Raw genomic sequence first — 24,932 nt, forward strand, 5'->3', positions numbered from 1 at the left:
CTCAAGTTGAGGTACATGAGTTGACGGAGAAATGAAATAAAGAGAAAAGACATCAGAGTTTAAAAAAAAGAGAACATTGACAGAAGAAAGAACAGCTTTGAAATGTGACCTTAATTTCATTCATATTTAAAATTGTTAGCTGGGTAAAAATAAGTTTTCTTACTTTTTTTCGTCAACAGGGTTCTCTTCTCTACCTCCACCTTACTGGTGGTGTTGAAGGTGGAGGTTTACAGGTGGAGCATGTCTTCTTTAATTGTTGGTCAACTCAAGTCATGGTACATGAGTTGACGGAGAAATGAAATAAAGATAAAACATAACAGGGTTAAAAAACAGAGAATATAAATCTGCAGAAAAAAGAAAAGGTTTGAAATCTGATCTCAATTTCATCCATATTTAAAATTGTTACTCGGGTAAAAATAGGTTTTCTTACTTTTTTTGTCAACAGGGTTCTCTTCTCTTCCTCCGTCTGACTGGTGGTGTTGAAGGTGGAGATTTACAGGTGGAGCAGGTCTTCTTCTTTAATTGTTGGTCAACTCAAGTCAAGTGACATGAGTTGACGGAGAAATGAAATAATGAGAAAAGACAACAGAGTTAAAAAAAGTGAACATGGACAGAAGAAAGAACAGCTTTGAAATTTGACCTCAATTTCATCCATATTTAAAATTGCTAGCCAGGTTAAAAATAGGTTTTTTACTGTTTTTTTGTTAACTGGGTTCTCTTATCTTCCACTGTCTGACTGGTGGTGTTGAAGGTGGAGGTTTACAGGCTGACGAGATCCAACCTGGAATGATCAGAGAATCAGAGATCTGCCACCAGCATGATGTGAAGGTAGAATGCAAAAACTTACAAGCGGTGTGAAAAACAAGGGATCCAGAAAGCAGGAACCACATGGACAACGATGAAAGAATCCAGCGATGAGCAGCTAAAACCTGAAAGATTAAAAACTGGGAGACTGCATTAGTAGAGGAACAGGACAGAATAATTTACTATATTGGAAAGCAGCGTGTAGGGAAGCACCACTATTACACCCTGAAACAGGACGGAGTTGAGAGGAAAACACAAAGACGAAGAAAAGCCCCGGTGCAAGGCGCTACCTAAGGCTTCCTCAGTCCTGCCAGAAACCTTAACATCTAAAATACTAAATTTAGCAGCGGAACAAAGAAAAGCCCCGGTGCAAGGCGCTACCGAAGGCTTCCACAGTCTGCCTAGAAACCCAATGGCTTTAATAAAAAATATGAGAGAAATGATGATGTCCTAATGCGACTTCCCAAATAGGTCTTCAGTTTTTACAGATCCCAATCTAATCAGAGTCACTTGACAAGACGTAGTGAGATCTAAAAAACACGTGTCTGGAACTCTGTCTTGCTGTAATTCCACTAGATGTTGAAGGTATTGCTTCCTCTACTGTGTCCTCTTCAGTCCCCATCCATAAAAAGAAGTCAGGGTATGACAAAGTTGAATCTTCAAAGTGCATTGATGGTGAAGGACGGAAAACGAGGGGTGACAGAATGGGATCCTCATATGGCGACATTGGTGAGAGACTGACAACACTGGGTGACAAAATAGGATCTTCAAAGTGCGTCGGTGTTGAGGGACTGAGGACGGGGGATGACAAAATAGGATCCTCATATGTCGACATTGGTGAGAGACTGAAAACACTGGGTGACAAAATAGGATCTTCAAAGTGCGTCGGTGTTGAGGGACTGAGGACGGGGGATGACAAAATAGGATCCTCATATGGCGACATTGGTGAGAGAAAGAAATCAATGGGTGGAAAAATGGGATCTTCAAAGTGCGTCGATGTTGAGGGACTGAGGATGGGGGATGACAAAATAGGATCTTCAAAGTGCGTTGGTGTTGGGGGACTGAGGACGGGGGATGACAAAATAGGATCTTCAAAGTGAGTCAGCGTTGAGGGACTGAGGACGGGGGATGAAAAAATAGGATCCTCATATGGCGACATTGGTGAGAGAAAGAAATCAATGGGTGGAAAAATGGGATCTTCAAAGTGCGTCGGTGTTGAGGGACTGAGGACGGGGGATGACAAAATAGGATCCTCATATGGCGACATTGGTGAGAGAAAGAAATCAATGGGTGGAAAAATGGGATCTTCAAAGTGCGTCGATGTTGAGGGACTGAGGACGGGGGATGACAAAATAGGATCTTCAAAGTGCGTTGGTGTTGGGGGACTGAGGACGGGGGATGACAAAATAGGATCTTCAAAGTGAGTCAGCGTTGAGGGACTGAGGACGGGGGATGAAAAAATAGGATCCTCATATGGCGACATTGGTGAGAGAAAGAAATCAATGGGTGGAAAAATGGGATCTTCAAAGTGCGTCGGTGTTGAGGGACTGAGGACGGGGGATGACAAAATAGTATCTTCAAAGTGCGTCGATGTTGAGGGACTGAGGACGGGGGATGACAAAATAGGATCTTCAAAGTGCGTTGGTGTTGGGGGACTGAGGACGGGGGATGACAAAATAGGATCTTCAAAGTGAGTCAGCGTTGAGGGACTGAGGACGGGGGATGACAAAATAGGATCCTCATATGGCGACATTGGTGAGAGAAAGAAATCAATAGGTGGAAAAATGGGATCTTCAAAGTGCGTCGGTGTTGAGGGACTGAGGACGGGGGATGACAAAATAGTATCTTCAAAGTGCGTCGGTGTTGAGGGACTGAGGACGGGGGATGACAAAAAAGGATCTTCAAAGTGCGTCGGCGTTGCAGGACTGAGGACGGGGGATGACAAAATAGGATCCTCATATGGCGACATTGTTGAGAGACTGATAACACTGGGTGACAAAATGGGATCCTCATTTGGCGACATTGTTGAGAGACTGATAACACTGGGTGACAAAATGGGATCCTCATTTGGCGACATTGTTGAGAGACTGATAACACTGGGTGACAAAATGGGATCCTCATTTGGCGACATTGTTGAGAGACTGATAACACTGGGTGACAAAATGGGATCCTCATTTGGCGACATTGGTGAGAGACTGATAACACTGGGTGACAAAATGGGATCCTCATTTGGCGACATTGGTGAGAGACTGATAACACTGGGTGACAAAATGGGATCTTCAAAGTGCGTCGGTGTTGAGGGACTGAGGACGGGGGATGACAAAATAGGATCTTCAAAGTGCGTCGGTGTTGAGGGACTGAGGACGGGGGATGACAAAATAGGATCCTCATATGTCGACATTGGTGAGAGACTGAAAACACTGGGTGGCAAAATGGGATCTTCAAAGTGCGTCGGTGTTGAAGAACTGAGGACGGGGGATGACAAAATAGGATCTTCAAAGTTCGTCGGTGCTGAGGGACTGAGGACGGGGGATGACAAAATAGGATCTTCAAAGTGCGTCGGTGTTGAGGGACTGAGGACAGGTGGTAACTCAATGGGATCGTCATATTCCGTCTTTTGGTACGGAAAGGACAGGACACTATACTTGGTCCTCTTGGCTGGGGGCTCCTCTTCCGCATCACTGTTCTTTGTCCTCTTTCCGTTTATGCCAGTCACAGATGTCACATGAGCCGCGTCCTCTTCCAAACCTACCTGATGATGTTGCAAGGTACCGATAGGTCTGGACTTCTCTGGACGCAAAATGGGCTCTTCCTGTTTGTCAAGTCCAGATGGGAATTCAACTGAATTCCCATCTGCCATGTCTTCTTGGGGCTTCTGAGCCACCCCTAATTTAATGTTTGGTCGAAGGACCTGGACAACCCGAAATCGGGATCTAAAGTCATCCTGGTCTCCATTACCTACCTCGTCTTCACTGGAGCTGTAAGTAGAGCTACCACTGGAGCTGGTAATATTGCTATCAGTGGAGCTGGTAGAACAGTCCACAGACTGCGGAGGTGAACTATACTTCAACTCCTCTCCGTGGTCTTCAGAAACCATGTCGGCTTCATTTAACCGCAACTTACCGTGTTTCTTACCATTATCTGGACGTCCCTCCAACGTCGGGGATCCATCTGCTGGAAGCGCCATGGTATGGGCTGTGAAGAAAAAAACAAAGCCAAAAAAGCTATAAATCTGTATCTTGAAAAAATCACAAAAGTCCAAAGCAATGTTTAGAGGGAACACTGAAATACCAACAATACAATAACCCAGCTTTGTGAATGTGTTTGTTTTTCTTGAATATATTTAATTAGCAATATTAATGCTATGCCAGATGTGATTATACAACAAGAACGGGAATTAAGAGATAAAATAAATAAAGCTTATCTTTAGTCACACAAAAAAAACAGCAAAAAACACAATTTTACATAAAAACCAGAACAAACTCTAAAACTCATTGATCAAACACGTATAAACCATCAGCACTCAGACAAACAAACTTGCAGCTTCATCTTGGTACCAATCAATCATTAAACACAATAAATCAAATTTAGATTTATTGGTAATTCATCCCTAGCCATAAACTCTTAAAATAAAATAAAACCCTGCAACAAAATGGATTCACTAAAAGTAATTTTCTCAAACTAAAGTAAAATGTTTTCCAATCACCACTATTAATATTGCTGACTCTTTCTGAAAATGTAATCAGCGGGAAAATATATTACAGCTCCAAACATGCAAAGGACCAACACAGCATTTCGTAAACAACTAATTATTCAAAACTCCTCTTTCTTAGAAAAAGCAAACTAAGCAATAATGGTTTAGTTAATACAAACTAAACTACTTAGAAATAATACAGGACAAATATGTATCTAAAAACTTTTCTAATATTCAAGTATGAAGGTTTTATTTCAAGCAACGTATCCAAGGAGACCAAATGTGTTATTTAGGCATTTTTTGAAACCTGGACCAGACACTGACTACTTATTCCAAAGATCTGAATAAAACAAAACGGATCTTCTAAAACCAGAAATAACTTTTTAAACCACATAAACAACGTCAAACCCCTGCAATCCCTCCAAGATTTTAACTAACAAATGAATCACAACTGGACCCACTGAAACTGAGATGATTGTTTTTCTAATGAATTTTAACATTCACTGTTAACATTCAAGTGACTTCTGAAAATGATACGTCACTAAAATGCAATGGAACAAAAGGCTGTTTTTCTGGTCTTGAGTAATTACAGTAAACTAAATAATTTAGTTACTTTGTGAAATCAACAGGCACACATTGATTGTTCTTTAATGACTTTTTATAAGAATAAAGCTGTGTGTTGTTATTTAATCAATGTATCCATGGAGGCTACATAGAACACATTTTTCACAAAGCTGCGTTGAAGTCATTTTAAATAATGTCACCAATGTATCCATGGAAACTAAATATGTTTGTCTAGGCATTTATCAAAAAGACAAAAAGGGCAAAGAACCATCCAGTTTACCAAGAATTGGAATCCAAAGTCATCAAAGATGATTTTCACAAATAAATCATTATTTTGTTTGTGAAAATTAGCTTTGATTGATGATCACTACGACTATACACGATTCACTGCCTATTAATGGTCTATCATTAACGAACACACACACTTACAATGCTTATTACTGGGGCGACAGTGGTAGGAGTTTGCCCTGCAATGGTCCGCCTCTGTCGTTGTGTCCTTGAGCAAGACACTTCTCTCACCTTTAGCTGGAGTTTATTGCTGGCACGATACAACATCTGTGGCTACAATCCATTAGCTTATAAACATCAGTGTGTGAACGCGTACATGAATGGAAATTTTATGGAAAGCGTCCTAACAAACCGTTAGTCTGATGTCATTACCATGGAAACCAAGTATGTTTGTCAGGGCATTTAAAAAAAAACACAACCACATCAACATGTCCCTATCTTGAAAAAATAATGAAACTAAACAATTAAAATATAGGTTATTATAAGGGTAAACACTATTTTTTAAAATGTTTTTAAAAAATAATATTAAATATTTAAGGCATTTCATTTTGCGTGTCCATGGAAACTGAGTGTTTACCACGGCATTTTTCAAAAAATAACGGTCAAAAAACAAGCTAATTTTTCAGGAATTTGAAGTTAATTTAACTAATTTGACTATAATTCAGTAAAATGCATATATTTCTTAAATTATTACACCACAGTTTAACATTCCCGACATTTCCAGCGAAATTCAGTAAAGAAAAAGGCTCATTAGTTAACTAGTTAGTTAGATCTATGCTAGCAAAGAATGCTACTCTCTTTTTTTCTACAGCAGTCAGTATTTCTTTAAAACACACACACACACACACCCAAAATAAACTAAACAAGTCACTAATATCTTAGTAATAACTTGCTTTCGTTTATTAAAAATAGTAGAAGAATGATTTTAACCTTCCAGCTGGTCACCCTGCTGCTTCTTCTCCCGGTCAGGAAACGTCTTTCGCAGGTTTGGTATCCACGGGTTTCTTCAGCAAGTGCGAATTTCAGCAAGTTCTTCTTCAGCAAGTTTTGCACAGCAGACTTCTCGACAAGCTCAAACCTTCCGAGGCTGTAAAGGCTCCTTCAGGCGTCTCTCTCAAAAGTCCCGTCGCAAAGGGGAAAGAACTCAGAAGGTCGGCGTCATTTATAGGCTCGAGGACGCTAACGTCGTTGCCATGACTTCCATTGACGAACGCACGCGCTGGTGCGTGAGAGAAATTGGACCACAAATAACGGAGATTTTTTTTTTTCTTTCGAAATGTTTTATTGTTACTTGGGACATTTTTAAAAACATGGCATTGTACAGTTATACAGAAATTTTTACTTATCTTTTAATAAATACAATTCTTTAATTAAGTTAAACTAAAAGAGGATAAGAACAAGGACATTAAAACAATAACTCTGTATGTTTAAAAGTTGAGCAGGACCGGGGTGACTCCTTACGAAGTTCGGAGCCGTCCGGTTCTTCCAAGCAGCGCTGCTGCTCAGAGGGGATCCCCGCCCTGAAGCTCCTTCCCGCCTGCCTCACCCGGGGAGCCAGGCCGCCGCTGCTGGGACCTCCGTCCGTGAAGCGCCGGATCCTTCGTTCAAGGAGGCGCAGGCGATTCTTCTTTGTGGCTGTGTCCATACTTATATAATGTATAACTACCAGGGACGTGCGGTGAGGTTCATAGCTGGTGAGGCACTGACTTAATCATATTCAGATTTACAAATATAGACCCCCTGCATGTTATTGTTTATGTAAGGAAATTGCGCGCATGTGGACAACGCTGGAGGGCAAAAAGACTATTTCCGTTCACTCAATCAAACTTGGACATGTAGATATTATTCATTTCGTGCTGTGCTCCACAGCGAAGGGGAAACCCGTTAAAGTACAACCCAAAACCACGTCTTTTGTCGCTCTCGGTATCAGCGCAGCTACGCACAGACTCGTTGCCATAGCAACTGACAACAACGACACAATAAAAAACACTCAAATATTTCCCAAGCAAAAAGCAGAACATTCAGTCTGTTGCAGTAGTATTGTTGTAGTATTATTTTGCGATTATTAATTAATTGCTGTGGTAAGAGGAGAAAACTATAAATATATCGCTGCACTTGACCTTACTGTATGGCTAGCTCCATGGCTAGCTCGCTTACAGTATCTTACTCTGCAGTTGTGGAATCACAATGTCTGGGATCATGAGCGCCCCCTGCCATGAGGCAAGAGAACTGCCTGCCTCACCTCGAATCTGTTCTCTGCCGTTTTTGATCGCTCTTCAGCACATGAAACACGTTACACACACAATTGGTGACAAAAAACCCACTGTACATTATATACATAAGTTAAATTATGGAAAATCAGTTCATACATTAAATGTTTTTTTAGCCATTTTATTGGCGAACATGCTCTCAGAATGGCAGCCTGTGCAGTTAGCGAGAAGTTGCGCAATCCCAGGTGAGGCTCAGCTCGCTGCTGCCTCACCAGCTGAGCTTCCGAGCATTTGAATGGGAAAATGCAGAAATTCAGCGATTTTGAAGAAAAAATAATCTGAACTTTTTTAAATTAAATGAAAAATAGGTATAGTACAAACCACAGGGTGAAAATAGCAATATAAATGATTTTATCATTATTATTTTTCCATGATTACAGGTGAGGCTCTGCCTCACCTGCCTCCCCTGACCGCACGTCACTGATAACTACCTTATACATTATAAAAGTGTTATTGGGGCCTGCCCATAGCAATGCATAAGGAGAGCAGTACTGACTTGCGAAGTCAGTAGCATGTGGGACATCACTAGGATGTTTTCTATAATTGACTTACTCTTTCAGTATACTAAACACGGCTAATAAGTAAAATAAATAGCTAATAGCTTATTTAAGCTAAAATGCTTAAATGCTTAAATAAGCATTTAACTGTATTTCTGAGCTCTGCATACACCATTTTTGTCTCATCACTGCAATTACTGTGAGTGAGCTACAAATATGAATAGCGGTACTATGGGAGAAGACAAATAGTTCTCTCATTTGCTTCAAACGGTTTTTCAATACGTCTCTCGGTTCCTGAACGGCAAGGAGTTGTTCTGACTGCTTTTTCCATATAAACCAATGGGGTGTCTCACAAAGATAGAAATCTTTTTCCACCTCTCTGTGTCACACACACATGACAGTTAGCAGAGGATTGATAACCATAGCAATGGAACACAGGAGGCGATTGGCTGCTGGTTAGGACTACAAATACGCATCACTGTAGTTCTAATCAACACTCAGTTAAAACAGAGGGCTGAGCTGCCATTTAGAGCTACTGGCTGTTTTGGCCAGTAAATAACGGATTTAACCCAAACACTGTTAGACATCTTAATTAGTGTGATCATTTAATATGAAGCTTATGTTTTTTTTCAAAATAAAAGCCTCAATATCCCCCTCAGGTTAATGCACCGCCTATGGCGGTGCAATAATATTAGCATGCATTATATTTTTCTCTCAGGTTAGGGAACTGCCTTGCGCAGCAAGGCAGTTCATTAGCATTAGCCTTTTACCTTAAATAAGCTATTAGCTATTTTCTTACTTATTAGCCATGTTTAATATACTGAGTGGAGTAAGTCAATTACAGACAACATTCTAATGATATCCCACCTGCTATTGACAGCATTTAGGGAAAGATATGTTCAGCCTGCTTTGATCAGAAAAACTAACTGCTTCAAACAGTTACAATTCTGTCTCTCCCTCTCTGTCTCACTCACATGACAGCTGAACTGCTCTTTAGAACTACAATGACTGAAGGTTAGAACTACAACATGGCGGACACTCAGTGCCTACAAAAGAGGTCTGAGCTGAATGTCAGAACTACAAACATGGAGGAACTGTCAGTTACTACAGAGGAGGACTGAGCTGGCCTTTAGAACTACTTGTGTTTTGGGCTTTTTATAACTGATTTTACCCAACCATTGTTACACATGGGATTAGTGTGGCAATTTAAAATTAAGTTTAATGAAAATTTCAAAATAAAAGCCTTAAATATTTTTACATTATGTAATTGCTCTTTTTGGCTTCATTTGACTTTTTCATCCAAAGCACTGTTACACATGGGATTAGTTTGGCCCTTTGAAATGAATCATACTGAAAACTTCAAAATAAAAGCCTTGAATATTTTTACATCACATAACTGCTCTTTTGAGCATTATATAACTGATTCAACCCAGTGACTATTAGACATGGGATTAGTTTGGCCCTTTGAAATGAAGCTTAACAAAAATTTCAAAATAAAAGACTTGAATATTTTTACATCATGTAATTGCTCTTTTGAGCATTATATAACTGATTTAATCCATTGAGTGTTATACATGGGATTTGTGTGGCCCTTTGAAATGAAGTTTAACAAAAATTTCAAAATAAAAGCCTTGACAAATTTTACATCATGTAATTGCTCTTTTTGGCTTTTTTTTTTTACTTTTTCATCCAAAGCACTGTTACACATGGTATTAGTTTGGCCCTTTGAAATTGAGCATACTGACAATTTCAAAATAAAAGCCTTGGATATTTTTACATGACATAACTGCTCTTTTGAGCATTATATAACTGATTCAACCAAATAACTATTAGACATGGGATTAGACTTGTCCTTTGAAATGAAGCTTAACAAAAGTTTCAAAATAAAAGCCTTGACAATTTTTACATCATGTAATTGCTCTTTTTGGCTTTATGTGACTTTTTTTATCCAAAGCACTGTTACACAATGGAATACTGTGGGCATTTAAAATGAAGCTTACTGCAAATTTCAAAATAAAAGCCTCAATATGCCCCTGAGTTTAGTGCACCGCCACAGGCGGTGCAATAATATTATTCTGCATTATGTTTTTCTCTCAGGTTAGGGAACTGCCTTGCGCAGCAAGGCAGTTCATTAGCATTAGCATTTTAGCTTAAATAAGCTATTAGCTATTTATTTTACTTATTAGCCGTGTTTAGTATACTGAATGGAGTAAGTCAATTATAGAAAACATCCTAGTGATGTCCCACATGCTACTGACAGCAATCGTGCTAACATTAGAATTTTTGCTAATTTTAGCTGATACACTTACTTTATCATACTGGATGGTGCACGTCCATGTTAGTAAACATTCTTGTGAATCTCCTCATATGACTGCAGCTTTCTTTAGCATTGATGCTAATTTCTAGCATCAGGGCACACTTTGGCAGGCCCCGGTTAAATTTCTTCAGGAATTTTCTAGTTATCAGCTTTTATAGCCTATAATAACATTATATACGCTGTTAATGACTTATTTTAACTGAGATGCTTCGCTTTGAAAATAATTAAACTTTAAGACTAAAAAGGAAGAGGAAAGAATACAGCAAACTCAAACCCCGAATCACACGTCACAGAATGACGTCAATGACCGCCTGAAACAGAGTCTTTGAATGTAGGCCTTCTGCGATCATTTGGTCACTAATCATTTTCTTTGTCTTGCAGGTAAATGCTTGTAAACACAAAAGCCATTAAAGATAGGTTATCCTTTCTAAAATGGACGAGCATCGCTATGCAGGATAAAAAGAGAATTTTTAGTCCGGGTCTTTATTTAAAGGCCTGTATGAAAAGGAGGAGGATATGTGGCCTCTGATTGGCTCAGCTGGTTATTGGTATTAAATGACGGCAATCTGTGTCATGTGACTAAACTTTAATAGTCACGTGACATTTGATATAGCTATATGATGTTGCTATATAGAAATAGATATTTAAATCTTCATCACTGTGTTTTTTATACAGTCTTTGAATGTAGACTGTATAAAATCTGCATTTTATACAGTCTATTTGCGATAATTTAGTCACTTTGTCTTTTCTTTGTCATGTCAATATTTGTAAAAACAAAAACAAAATATTCTACCAGTTTATAAAATGTATAATTACATTACAAAAAAAAATGTCATTACAGGAAATCTTAGTGACAGGGCCTGTAAATGAAAGTATATATAATTAAACTCAGGGGCGATTCTAGGATCTGACCTTTAGGGCTGCTGAGCCCCCAGCAGGGATAAGACCCATGAAAAGATATTTGTTTGTTCAGTTTTCTAAATCTAACTGCGTATTTACATACATTCACAAACAAAATAAAGAGACATGTTGTCAGTAATTCATAGAATAAAAGAACAATGTTCATTTTACTCAAACATAAACCTATAAAGAGTAAAATCAGAGAAACTTTTCATTTTTTCCAGAGGTGTATATACTCAGTTTGAAATAAAATCTCAAGATTACATCATGCCTGCCAACATCTGCTAACATTAATGAGTTCAATCGATGCATTTTTATGACAGGCTAAATGTGTGTTGGGCATTGTGATTCTTGATATTTTTTGTTCAATGGCTCTTTTTTTTGTAAATAAGATTCTTAATCTTTTATTTCTGGCCAGTGTTCACTGTTTTGTTTGTCCATTATTCTTTTCACACCCATATTTCCCATGTTTTGTCCTTTATCTCTTTTTTCATGCAGCTCTCCATGTCCTGTTAGTTCCTCCCAGCTTAGATCAGCTTGATCTGTTTCTTTAGACTCCGTGGGAACAGAATGAATGTGAGAAGAGATTCTGAATTTGAGGTTATTTTTAAACCATAAAAGTTGATCAAACTTTAATGTTTTCTTTTGCTTGTTTTCATACAAACAAAACATAACTTGTTTGTACCAGGCTTCATGCCAATGAGTCTAAATAGCATAAAAAAAGGAAATCAAATGATTGTCCTTCTGCTCTAAAGCAGATTTATCATCTCAAATGATCCAAACCTGATATCTGAATAAAACCAAAGCAGTGACGGCAAAAAAAGCTTTTATTGAAATTTCTTACAACTTAATGTTATTTCACTCTATGATCAGCTTAATAACTTTCCATGCTTTCATAAATCAAGTGAAAGTTACACAAAAGACTAAACAGAATACAAAAACCTCCAAAATACACCATGACATCATAATTAATAAAAATAACATGACACTGCGAAATATATACAAAAAATTTAATATCTTCCTCATGCTTTCACAAATCAAGTGAAAGTTACACACAAAATGAAACAGAATACAATAAGTCCAAAAATACATGTATTATATTACATCATAATACATAGAAATAACCTGACACTGCAAAATATTTGACATTCTTTAATATCTTCCTCCTGCTTCCTGTCTTGTAAATAAACACCATGATTTTCACACTGTTGTGAGACTTTTCTTTAGCATTGTGATGACTGTGAAATATAAATTTAATCTTTAAATGTACACATTTGTTCAATTTTTACTCTTCAGAAACCAACAAAATGTGTGTTTTTGCACTGAGCAGGAGCCACAATGATCTTTTGTAATTCCATCAGATTATGCAGCATATCTTCTTCATTCCAAACATTACATACACATTATTACATAAAAACATGCTACCATGACTTTTTTTTTTTAACAATATTAGTTTCTGGACAGAGGAAATGAGCTGAACACATTCTTCAACAGGTTCAGTCCAGGAACAAGCTCATCATCTTCCTCTCCTGTCTGCAGCCAAACAGATTTCTCATCCTCCTCTGACCCACAGCTTTCCTGTCAAACCTCAGATGTTCCATCTTCCACCTCAGTCATGGACTCTTCTGCTTCCACAAGTTTGTCTTTAACCACATCAGGAGACGCTGCTGCTCCCTTTGCCTCCACCTCCAACTTTTCTGTATCTAGAAGTCAGGTGAAGAAGCAGCCGGAGAGACTGAACAGGAACGAGGCTGCAGGTCCAGATGCTGTCAGTCCCAGATTCCCTCTGTGGGATTCTGCAGCATCTCTTCAACCTTTGCCTGACCCAAGAGGAGGTTCCGTTGTTGTGGAAGACATCCTGTCTGGTTCCGGTACCGAAGAAAAGTCACCCATCAGTCATAATGACTGTAGACCCGTTGCCCTGACGTCCCACATCCTGAAGGTCCTGGAGAGACTCCTGGTGGCCCACTTGAGTAAGCAGACGATCACATATCAGGACCCCCTGCAGTTTGCTTATCGCCGTGGAGTTGGAGTTGATCAGACACCTGCTTCAACAAACCCACTGTCATCTGGACAAAACAAGCAGGCAGCACAGTGAGGATCAGGGTCTTTGGTTCCCAGGTGCATTGAACATAATTCAGCCTGATCTGCTCTGTTAGAAACTCCAGAAGACACAGATGGAGGCCTCAACAATCACCTGCATCTGTGACTACCTGACAAACAGACCACAGTTAGTGAGACTGAAGGACTGTGTGTCTAACCAGGTGGTCAACAACATGGGAACACCACAGGGCACTGTACTCTCACCATTCATTTTCACCCTCTACTGTTCAGACTTCCAGCACAAGTCCGACTTCTGTCATCTACAGAAATACTCAGACGACTCTGCAGTTGTTGTGTATCAGAGGAAGACAAGAGGCTGAGTACAGAGATCTGGTGGATCACTTTGTGGCCAGGTGAGGGAACAATCATCTAATCTTGACTGTAAACAAAACAAAGGAGATGGTTGTTGATTTCAGGAGAAACAGGAAACCCTATTTCCATCATGGGAGAAGATGTGGAGGTGGTTCAGGAATATAAATACCTCGGTGTTCATCTGGAACACAGACTGGACTGGAGACGCAACAGAAGGCAGGAACCACATGGACAAGCCGTCTACAAAAAGAGACAGAGCAGACTGCACTTCTCCAGGAAGCTAAGATCCTTCAAGGTTTGCAGCAAGTTGCTGCAGATCTTTAAGTCTGCTGCTGAGAGTGTCATCTCTTCTGCTATCATCTGTTGGTGCAGCAGCATCAGAGCCAGGAACCTCAAAAGGTTCAACAATCTGATAAAGAAGGCTGGATTGGTTCTGGTTCTGTTCTGGAGATGACTGTGGAACCTCTGGAGATGACGCAAAGAAAGATTCTTCAGAAGAGTCAAGAAAGCTCTATGGACGACTCTGACCGTCCTCTTCATGAGTCTGTATGGGGAAAACAGAGTATCATCAGTCAGAGGCTTCTTCAGGTTTGCTGCAACACAGACAGCTACAAAAGATCTTTCCTGCTGACAGCAATCAGTCATCTGCAATAACTCTTTGAAGAATCTGAATTAATGAGCTACAACTACATTTCATTTCCCTTTGGGATCAATAAAGTCAAAGCATGTTTGGGTAATTCTTGCACACTACTCAAAGTTTGATAGAAAAAAATATTCAACAATTGGAAGTTATGGTGGAAACATTTTTGTGGTTTCAATGAAATGAAACGAAAAATGTAAAAAGATAATGAAGTTTCTCTTTTCCTGTGCAGTTTCACCTGTTTGCAGCTCGTTTTGCTGTTTGCTGCGCGTTTGCAGTTGTCGGCCACAGTTTCTGATCAAGTCATTATCTCCTCAACCTTCACCATCATCTGTTACAACCAGTAGATGGACAAAGTAACCTGCTGCTGTAAGTGTTGGTCAACTCATGCTTGGTTTGTTATTGAAGGACCTGCTTCACATGGTCCTTCTTTATTCTGTGTCCTCAGGTGTCCCCCTGTTGCATCAGGAAACTTCATCTTGGGATTTCCAGCAGGATTTTCTGAGTCCCTTCAGTCCTCTGTGTCTTCTCTCTCCTGATTGGTCCAGTGCTGCTGGTGATGCTGGAGAATCATCACATAATAATACACACATTCCTTAATCTCTGTCTAAATAACAGATGATTAAAGTGAATTCCCGATCAAGTCATCATGTCCTCACCTTTTCCACAATCTGTTACAACCAGTAGATCAGCAGTTGGAGCAGGTCGTCTTCTTTAATTGTTGGTCAACTCAAGTTGAGGTACATGAGTTGACGGAGAAATGAAATAAAGAGAAAAGACATCAGAGTTTAAAAAAAAGAGAACATTGACAGAAGAAAGAACAGCTTTGAAATGTGACCTTAATTTCATTCATATTTAAAATTGTTAGCTGGGTAAAAATAAGTTTTCTTACTTTTTTTCGTCAACAGGGTTCTCTTCTCTACCTCCACCTTACTGGTGGTGTTGAAGGTGGAGGTTTACAGGTGGAGCATGTCTTCTTTAATTGTTGGTCAACTCAAGTCATGGTACATGAGTTGACGGAGAAATGAAATAAAGATAAAACATAACAGGGTTAAAAAACAGAGAATATAAATCTGCAGAAAAAAGAAAAGGTTTGAAATCTGATCTCAATTTCATCCATATTTAAAATTGTTACTCGGGTAAAAATAGGTTTTCTTACTTTTTTTGTCAACAGGGTTCTCTTCTCTTCCTCCGTCTGACTGGTGGTGTTGAAGGTGGAGGTTTACAGGTGGAGCAGGTCTTCTTCTTTAATTGTTGGTCAACTCAAGTCAAGTGACATGAGTTGACGGAGAAATGAAATAATGAGAAAAGACAACAGAGTTAAAAAAAGTGAACATGGACAGAAGAAAGAACAGCTTTGAAATTTGACCTCAATTTCATCCATATTTAAAATTGCTAGCCAGGTAAAAATAGGTTTTTTACTGTTTTTTTGTTAACTGGGTTCTCTTATCTTCCACTGTCTGACTGGTGGTGTTGAAGGTGGAGGTTTACTGGCTGACGAGATCCAACCTGGAATGATCAGAGAATCAGAGATCTGCCACCAGCATGATGTGAAGGTAGAATGCAAAAACTTACAAGCGGTGTGAAAAACAAGGGATCCAGAAGGCAGGAACCACATGGACAACGATGAAAGAATCCAGCGATGAGCAGCTAAAACCTGAAAGATTAAAAACTGGGAGACTGCATTAGTAGAGGAACAGGACAGAATAATTTACTATATTGGAAAGCAGCGTGTAGGGAAGCACCACTATTACACCCTGAAACAGGACGGAGTTGAGAGGAAAACACAAAGACGAAGAAAAGTCCCGGTGCAAGGCGCTACCTAAGGCTTCCTCAGTCCTGCCAGAAACCTTAACATCTAAAATACTAAATGTAGCAGCGGAACAAAGAAAAGCCCCGGTGCAAGGCGCTACCGAAGGCTTCCACAGGCTTCCTAGAAACCCAATGGCTTTAATAAAAAACATGAGAGAAATGATGATGTCCTAATGTGACTTCCCAAATAGGTCTTCAGTTTTTACAGATCCCAATCTAATCAGAGTCACTTGACAAGACGTAGTGAGGTCTAAAAAACACGTGTCTGGAGCTCTCTCTTGCTGTAATTCCGCTAGATGTTGAAGGTATTGCTTCCTCTTCTGTGTCCTCTTCAGTCCCCATCCAGAAAAAGCAGTCAGGGTATGACAAAGTTGAATCTTCAAAGTATATTGATGGTGAAGGACTGAAAACGAGGGGTGACAGAATGGGATCCTCATATGTCGACATTGGTGAGAGACAGAAAACACTGGGTGGCAAAATAGGATCTTCAAAGTGCGTCGGTGTTGAGGGACTGAGGACGGGGGATGACCAAATAGGATCTTCAAAGTGCGTCGGTGTTGAGGGACTGAGTACGGGGGATGACAAAATAGGATCCTCATATGGCGACATTGGTGAGAGACTGAAAACACTGGGTGGCAAAATGGGATCTTCAAAGTGCGTCGGTGTTGAGGGACTGAGGACGGGGGATGACCAAATAGGATCTTCAAAGTGCGTCGGTGTTGAGGGACTGAGTACGGGGGATGACAAAATAGGATCCTCATATGGCGACATTGGTGAGAGACTGAAAACACTGGGTGGCAAAATGGGATCTTCAAAGTGCGTCGGTGTTGAGGGACTGAGGACAGGTGTTGAGGGACTGAGGACGGGGGATGACAAAATAGGATCCTCATATGGCGACATTGGTGAGAGACTGATAACACTGGGTGACAAAATGGGATCCTCATTTGGCGACGTTGGTGAGAGACTGATAACACTGGGTGACAAAATGGGATCCTCATTTGGCGACGTTGGTGAGAGACTGATAACACTGGGTGACAAAATGGGATCTAAAAAGTGCATCAGTGTTGAGGGACTGAGGACGGGGGATGACAAAATAGGATCCTTATATGGCGACATTGGTGAGAGACAGAAAACACTGGGTGACAAAATGGGATCTAAAAAGTGCGCCAGTGTTGAGGGACTGAGGACGGGGGATGACAAAATAGGATCCTTACATGGCGACATTGGTGAGAGACAGAAAACACTGGGTGACAAAATGGGATCTAAAAAGTGCGTCAGTGTTGAGGGACTGAGGACGGGGGATGACAAAATAGGATCCTTATATGGCGACATTGTTGAGAGACTGATAACACTGGGTGACAAAATAGGATCCTCATATGGCGACATTGTTGAGAGACTGATAACACTGGGTGACAAAATGGGATCCTCATTTGGCGACATTGGTGAGAGACTGATAACACTGGGTGACAAAATGGGATCCTCATTTGGCGACATTGGTGAGAGACTGATAACACTGGGTGACAAAATGGGATCCTCATTTGGCGACATTGGTGAGAGACTGATAATACTGGGTGACAAAATGGGATCTTCAAAGTGCGTCGGTGTTGAGGGACTGAGGACGGGGGATGACAAAATAGGATCTTCAAAGTGCGTCGGTGTTGAGGGACTGAGGACGGGGGATGACAAAATAGGATCTTCAAAGTGCGTCGGTGTTGAGGGACTGAGGACGGGGGATGACAAAATAGGATCTTCAAAGTGCGTCGGTGTTGAGGGACTGAGGACAGGTGGTAACTCAATGGGATCGTCATATTCCGTCTTTTGGTACGGAAAGGACAGGACACTATACTTGGTCCTCTTGGCTGGGGGCTCCTCTTCCGCATCACTGTTCTTTGTCCTCTTTCCGTTTATGCCAGTCACAGATGTCACATGAGCCGCGTCCTCTTCCAAACCTACCTGATGATGTTGCAAGGTACCGATAGGTCTGGACTTCTCTGGACGCAAAATGGGCTCTTCCTGTTTGTCAAGTCCAGATGGGAATTCAACTGAATTCCCATCTGCCATGTCTTCTTGGGGCTTCTGAGCCACCCCTAATTTAATGTTTGGTTGAAGGACCTGGACAACCCGAAATCGGGATCTAAAGTCATCCTGGTCTCCATTACCTACCTCGTCTTCACTGGAGCTGTTAGTAGAGCTACCACTGGAGCTGGTAATATTGCTATCAGTGGAGCTGGTAGAACAGTCCACAGACTGCGGAGGTGAACTATACTTCAACTCCTCTCCGTGGTCTTCAGAAACCATGTCGGCTTCATTTAACCGCAACTTACCGTGTTCCTCACCATTATCTGGACGTCCCTCCAACGTCGGGGATCCATCTGCTGGAAGCGCCATGGTATGGGCTGTGAAGAAAAAAACAAAGCCAAAAAAGCTATAAATCTGTATCTTGAAAAAATCACAAAAGTCCAAAGCAATGTTTAGAGGGAACACTTAAATACCAACAATACAATAACCCAGCTTTGTGAATGTGTTTGTTTTTCTTGAATATATTTAATTAGCAATATTAATGCTATGCCAGATGTGATTATACAACAAGAACGGGAATTAAGAGATAAAATAAATAAAGCTTATCTTTAGTCACACAAAAAAAAACAGCAAAAAACACAATTTTACATAAAAACCAGAACAAACTCTAAAACTCAGTGATCAAACACGTATAAACCATCAGCACTCAGACAAACAAACTTGCAGCTTCATCTTGGTACCAATCAATCATTAAACACAATAAATCAAATTTAGATTTATTGGTAATTCATCCCTAGCCATAAACTCTTAAAATAAAATAAAACCCTGCAACAAAATGGATTCACTAAAAGTAATTTTCTCAAACTAAAGTCAAATGTTTTCCAATCACCACTATTAATATTGCTGACTCTTTCTGAAAATGTAATCAGCGTGAAAATATATTACAGCTCCAAACATGCAAAGGACCAACACAGCATTTCGTAAACAACTAATTATTCAAAACTCCTCTTTCTTAGAAAAAGCAAACTAAGCAATAATGGTTTAGTAAATACAAACTAAACTACTTAGAAATAATACAGGACAAATATGTATCTAAAAACTTTTCTAATATTCAAGTATGAAGGTTTTATTTCAAGCAACGTATCCAAGGAGACCAAATGTGTTATTGAGGCATTTTTTGAAACCTGGACCAGACACTGACTACTTATTCCAAAGATCTGAATAAAACAAAACGGATTTTCTAAAACCAGAAATAACTTTTTAAACCACATAAACAATGTCAAACCCCTGCAATCCCTCCAAGATTTTAACTAACAAATGAATCACAACTGGACCCACTGAAACTGAGATGATTGTTTTTCTAATGAATTTTAACATTCACTGTTAACATTCAAGTGACTTCTGAAAATGATACGTCACTAAAATGCAATGGAACAAAAGGCTGTTTTTCTGGTCTTGAGTAATTACAGTAAACTAAATAATTTAGTTACTTTGTGAAATCAACAGGCACACATTGATTGTTCTTTAATGACTTTTTATAAGAATAAAGCTGTGTGTTGTTATTTAATCAATGTATCCATGGAGACTACATAGAACACATTTTTCACAAAGCTGCGTTGAAGTCATTTTAAATAATGTCACCAATGTATCCATGGAAACTAAATATGTTTGTCTAGGCATTTATCAAAAAGACAAAAAGGGCAAAGAACCATCCAGTTTACCAAGAATTGGAATCCAAAGTCATCAAAGATGATTTTCACAAATAAATCATTATTTTGTTTGTGAAAATTAGCTTTGATTGATGATCACTACGACTATACACGATTCACTGCCTATTAATGGTCTATCATTAACGAACACACACACTTACAATGCTTATTACTGGGGCGACAGTGGTAGGAGTTTGCCCTGCAATGGTCCGCCTCTGTCGTTGTGTCCTTGAGCAAGACACTTCTCTCACCTTTAGCTGGAGTTTATTGCTGGCACGATACAACATCTGTGGCTACAATCCATTAGCTTATAAACATCAGTGTGTGAACGCGTACATGAATGGAAATTTTATGGAAAGCGTCCTAACAAACCGTTAGTCTGATGTCATTACCATGGAAACCAAGTATGTTTGTCAGGGCATTTAAAAAAAAACACAACCACATCAACATGTCCCTATCTTGAAAAAATAATGAAACTAAACAATTAAAATATAGGTTATTATAAGGGTAAACACTATTTTTTAAAATGTTTTTAAAAAATAATATTAAATATTTAAGGCATTTCATTTTGCGTGTCCATGGAAACTGAGTGTTTACCACGGCATTTTTCAAAAAATAACGGTCAAAAAACAAGCTAATTTTTCAGGAATTTGAAGTTAATTTAACTAATTTGACTATAATTCAGTAAAATGCATATATTTCTTAAATTATTACACCACAGTTTAACATTCCCGACATTTCCAGCGAAATTCAGTAAAGAAAAAGGCTCATTAGTTAACTAGTTAGTTAGATCTATGCTAGCAAAGAATGCTACTCTCTTTTTTTCTACAGCAGTCAGTATTTCTTTAAAACACACACACACACGCAAAATAAACTAAACAAGTCACTAATATCTTAGTAATAACTTGCTTTCGTTTATTAAAAATAGTAGAAGAATGATTTTAACCTTCCAGCTGGTCACCCTGCTGCTTCTTCTCCCGGTCAGGAAACGTCTTTCGCAGGTTTGGTATCCACGGGTTTCTTCAGCAAGTGCGAATTTCAGCAAGTTCTTCTTCAGCAAGTTTTGCACAGCAGATTCTCGACAAGCTCAAACCTTCCGAGGCTTTAAAGGCTCCTTCAGGCGTCTCTCTCAAAAGTCCCGTAGCAAAGGGGAAAGAATTCAGAAGGTCGGCGTCATTTATAGGCTCGAGGACGCTAACGTCGTTGCCATGACTTCCATTGACGAACGCACGCGCTGGTGCGTGAGAGAAATTGGACTACAAATAACGCAGATAACACAAGTATCGCGTTGTCTTGTTCATCACTCCGTATGCTGCCACCTACTGGCCAACCGCTCCTCGACCCAAATATTAATGCAGGGAACCCTTTCCACATTTATGCTAGTTCTTCCAGAAGCAAAAAAATATATATAGTAATGCTCAGATAATTATTTGCAGTCATTCTAAGACACGAACTTTCACATTATAAATCCAGAGGTGGTCCAATCGGCGGACATTGTTACCCGATGCATTACTGAATAATACAAAGCCAACATTTTCTCCAGGAAAAACATTAATTTATATTTCAAGTCTTAATTTGAGATAATAATCTGAAAAAAAAACCCCAATATAATAGCTTGAAAATATTTATCAATATATTAAATCTTGCTTTAACTCATAAGGTTCTTCAAAAAGTTGCTAATAACCAGATCCTCCATGGTAATGAATACGTCTAGGCTGGCCTACACCTTTTTTTTTTCTTTCTTCATTTCATTTAAGCATTTTTACTTGCACATCTAAAACAATTTTACGGTGTCATGTTTCTTTCACATATGAATCCACTCGTGTTCAAGTTGGTTAATTTAATTTATACATACATTTTACACACCAGGACATTAAAAGTATTTTTTGTTTTACAATTTTCAGTTCATACATGAATGTAAAAAAAAAAAAAAAAGTTAATATTACAACATGTATCCATGAATACTGCGATCATGGTTTTTCAACATTAGCACAAAACTTGGGGAAAAAAGACAAAAGAGGATAAGAAGATACCAAAAATATGTATATCTGTATAAATATAAATCTTAAGAGTAACAAGATTGTATCAAACACAAAGGAGAGAAAAAAAACTTAAGTGCTTTAGAGTAAAAAATACAAACTGAAGGTTTATAAAAGCCTTAAGGAAATGAGAGAACAAAGTCAGTTGAAGATTGTCAGTCGTAACTCTAACACACACATCCAGGAAAGCACGACACACACTTTGCATTCGCTCATTCTGAAGCCGTCTTTGCCCACAGAGAAGGCAGTCCGGGTTAACAAAGACGGAACAACACATAGCGCTGGGGAACAATGACAGAGCAGCACCAGCCTTTGATCACTATCAAACATAATCCTGATGAGTTAGCGTTGTATTTCTTCCTGTCGTGCGGATAAATGGCAACAATGCTGGCTGTGTTTACATGCATGAAGTCGGCTTCAAACTAGCGCTAAACACTTTCATAAAAACGACAACGAACCGGTTATTTCACATTAAATTATAGCTGCTGTTGTGTAGCTGGCCTGTTAAATGAAATGTAAAAATCAAGCAAAAGACAAATTTATAAAGCAACTCAGCCTGGGTCTCCCACTTTTTAACCTGCCCATGTCTGGTTGCAGCAATATGAAGTCAGAATGAAGAAAAATAAGTGAACAACAATTCAATCTGGGTGTTTCAATCTGCATTGAATTGGATGGAAAAGTTAACTTCGGTCCTTATAATTCTCTGTCCTTGCTCCTCATATTCTCTGGGTTCTGCTGGTCGGCTTGTTAGTTCTGGATCAGAGGAAGAGGAATGTTTGTTGCATGTGAACACAGTGAAACAGAGAATGCTCTGTCAGACTCCCCACGGCAAAAACATAAAAGAAAAAGAAGTCTTCAGAAATTTTTTTTTAAAAACTACAAAAAACAAGGCAGTCTTAAGATTGTGTTGCTTAGAAACGCGCCGGTGGGAGGAGGACAGCTGATCTCCGCCTTGCAGCGGGAGGAAAGCAGGTGGCTCAGACGGTGCAGGTGAGCTAACGGTGATTTTTGCATTAAACTACTATAAAACCTGCAATAGTGCCGAATATGCATGCGCTAATTTTAGCCAGGATGTTGCACATAACTTAAGTGTCAGAATCCATTCCTAATATATTCCGATGTGTTTCCAGATGTTGGTAAACCATCAGTGCGGTGCTTCTGCAGCCTCTGAGTTGCAGGATGTCTCATCAAGTGTCCGTCTTCCTGACTGCCACTCGGTGTTTGACCTTCAGGATGTTCAGAGACCTTCACCTTTCTGGAGCTGGGATCACATGAGCCCGATGTGCTGATGAAACATTTCTAATTTTTAAAACAATGTGGCTGATGTTCTTACAGAGTTGAAGTGCATTAACGATCTGTTGTTTTTAGCTTCTCAATACGTTTAATTATGATTAAACTGATGTTCATACTGAGAGCAAATAAAGCTGTGTTCTTTCTAATCTGACTGGTTCTACTTTTAATCAAACTATTCATGTTTTCACATTTTGGTCACCAAGAATCACGGTCGTTTCAGGAGATGAGAAGATTAAAGACGATTAAAAGGTTCTAAACTTTAGTCTAGAAAATATTCCTTTCATTTACTTTCATCAATTTAGTTACATCTACTAAAGCAGCTTAAAATATTAAAATGTCACTTAACTTTGCATTTCAAAGAACCCTTTAAAGGGAAAGAACCCTTTAAAGAGAAAGAACCCTTTAAAGAGAAAGAACCCTTTAAAGAGAAAGAACCCTTTAAAGGGTTCTTTAAAGGGTTCTCTTTAAAGAACCCTTTAAAGAGAAAGAACCCCTTAAAGTGCATTCCTAAGTTTTATTGATCCAGTTCTGGATCCGTGGAACCAAACCAGCAGCTCTCTTCTCATCAAAGCCTAAATTGATGTATTAAGTTGGATAATGTTCAGGTTGGCACCTTAACACTGCTTGTCAACCTCTCTGGATGTCCACTCAATAACGAATTATTATTATACCAAATTATTATAATTAATAATTATTATTAATAAATAATAATAATAATAATTATTATTTTTTATTATTATGATACCAAATTATTATAATTAATAATAGTTATTAATAAAAAATAATAATAATTATTATTATTTTTATTATTACACTAAATTATTATAATTATTATTATTTTTATTATAATAATAATAATTTATTAAATATTATACCAAACTGTAATAATAATAATGGATATTATTATTATAGTTTGGTATAATAATAATACCAAATTATTATTTTCTTTGCAGTTGTGAATCATTTCAAACTTTCCATATTATTTCATTACTCATCAATCATTTGTTACTTAAACAACCCACTCTATGGAGGAAATTGTTTCCTGAATTTAGGAAACTAAAACTACATCAAAATCCTGCGTTATGCGATGATAATAACTTCTCTACAACTTCCTATAACCTGTTTCCAAGCAAAACCCAAAGGTTTAAAAAGCCTATTTCTATGTTCCTTAGGAAAAAGGTTCATTGGATCCTTTGTGATTTTAGATTTCACAGTTTATGTTTAAGGTTACTCCACTAGCCTGAGTTTTCTCTATTGTCAGATGGACCACAAAACAAACCCACTCCCCCCTTCATGAACCTCCTCTCACCTCTTGCAGGGGCAGGAAAAAGAGCTGATAAGGATTTCAAGAGAAACTCCTAATTCTTCTGCTGCTTCATTAGCATTTGGCTCTTGTATCATGAGATATGTTTTAGTTTCATCTCATTTTAAAATGTGGGAGTCTTCTGTTGCTTTACTTCTAAAGTTGTAACTTTGTTATCATGCACTAGTGTTTTGCCAGGGGGCTTCATATGGTGGTCAGTTGGACCTGGTGGGGGTCGGAGTTGCAGCACCGCTGCAGCTTCTGCCTGTTCTCCCCTGCTGAGCTGCTGCAAGCTGCTGTGAGCAGGAGTTGCAACTCCTCCCTGGTGCTTCATTGTTCTCTAGTCTAAATAAACATACTTGTTGCTT

General features: G+C 39.0%; 2 long non-coding RNA genes across 2 annotated transcripts; one reads left to right on the plus strand and one right to left on the minus strand.

The window, feature by feature from the left end:
- Positions 1-13,952: 13,952 nt before the first annotated feature.
- Positions 13,953-14,844, minus strand: LOC116723391 (uncharacterized). The gene is made up of 3 exons (XR_004339972.1): positions 14,801-14,844; positions 14,628-14,720; positions 13,953-14,293 (listed from the first exon to the last, which is right to left on the minus strand). It is a non-coding gene; the product is annotated as an uncharacterized LOC116723391 (long non-coding RNA).
- Positions 14,845-22,701: 7,857 nt separating this feature from the next.
- LOC116722561 (uncharacterized) lies at positions 22,702-23,273 on the plus strand. Its single transcript, XR_004339781.1, has 2 exons — positions 22,702-22,958; positions 23,099-23,273. It is a non-coding gene; the product is annotated as an uncharacterized LOC116722561 (long non-coding RNA).
- Positions 23,274-24,932: the final 1,659 nt, after the last annotated feature.

Source organism: Xiphophorus hellerii, chromosome 7, assembly GCF_003331165.1.
Source record: "Xiphophorus hellerii strain 12219 chromosome 7, Xiphophorus_hellerii-4.1, whole genome shotgun sequence".
Classification (NCBI taxonomy): domain Eukaryota; kingdom Metazoa; phylum Chordata; class Actinopteri; order Cyprinodontiformes; family Poeciliidae; genus Xiphophorus; species Xiphophorus hellerii.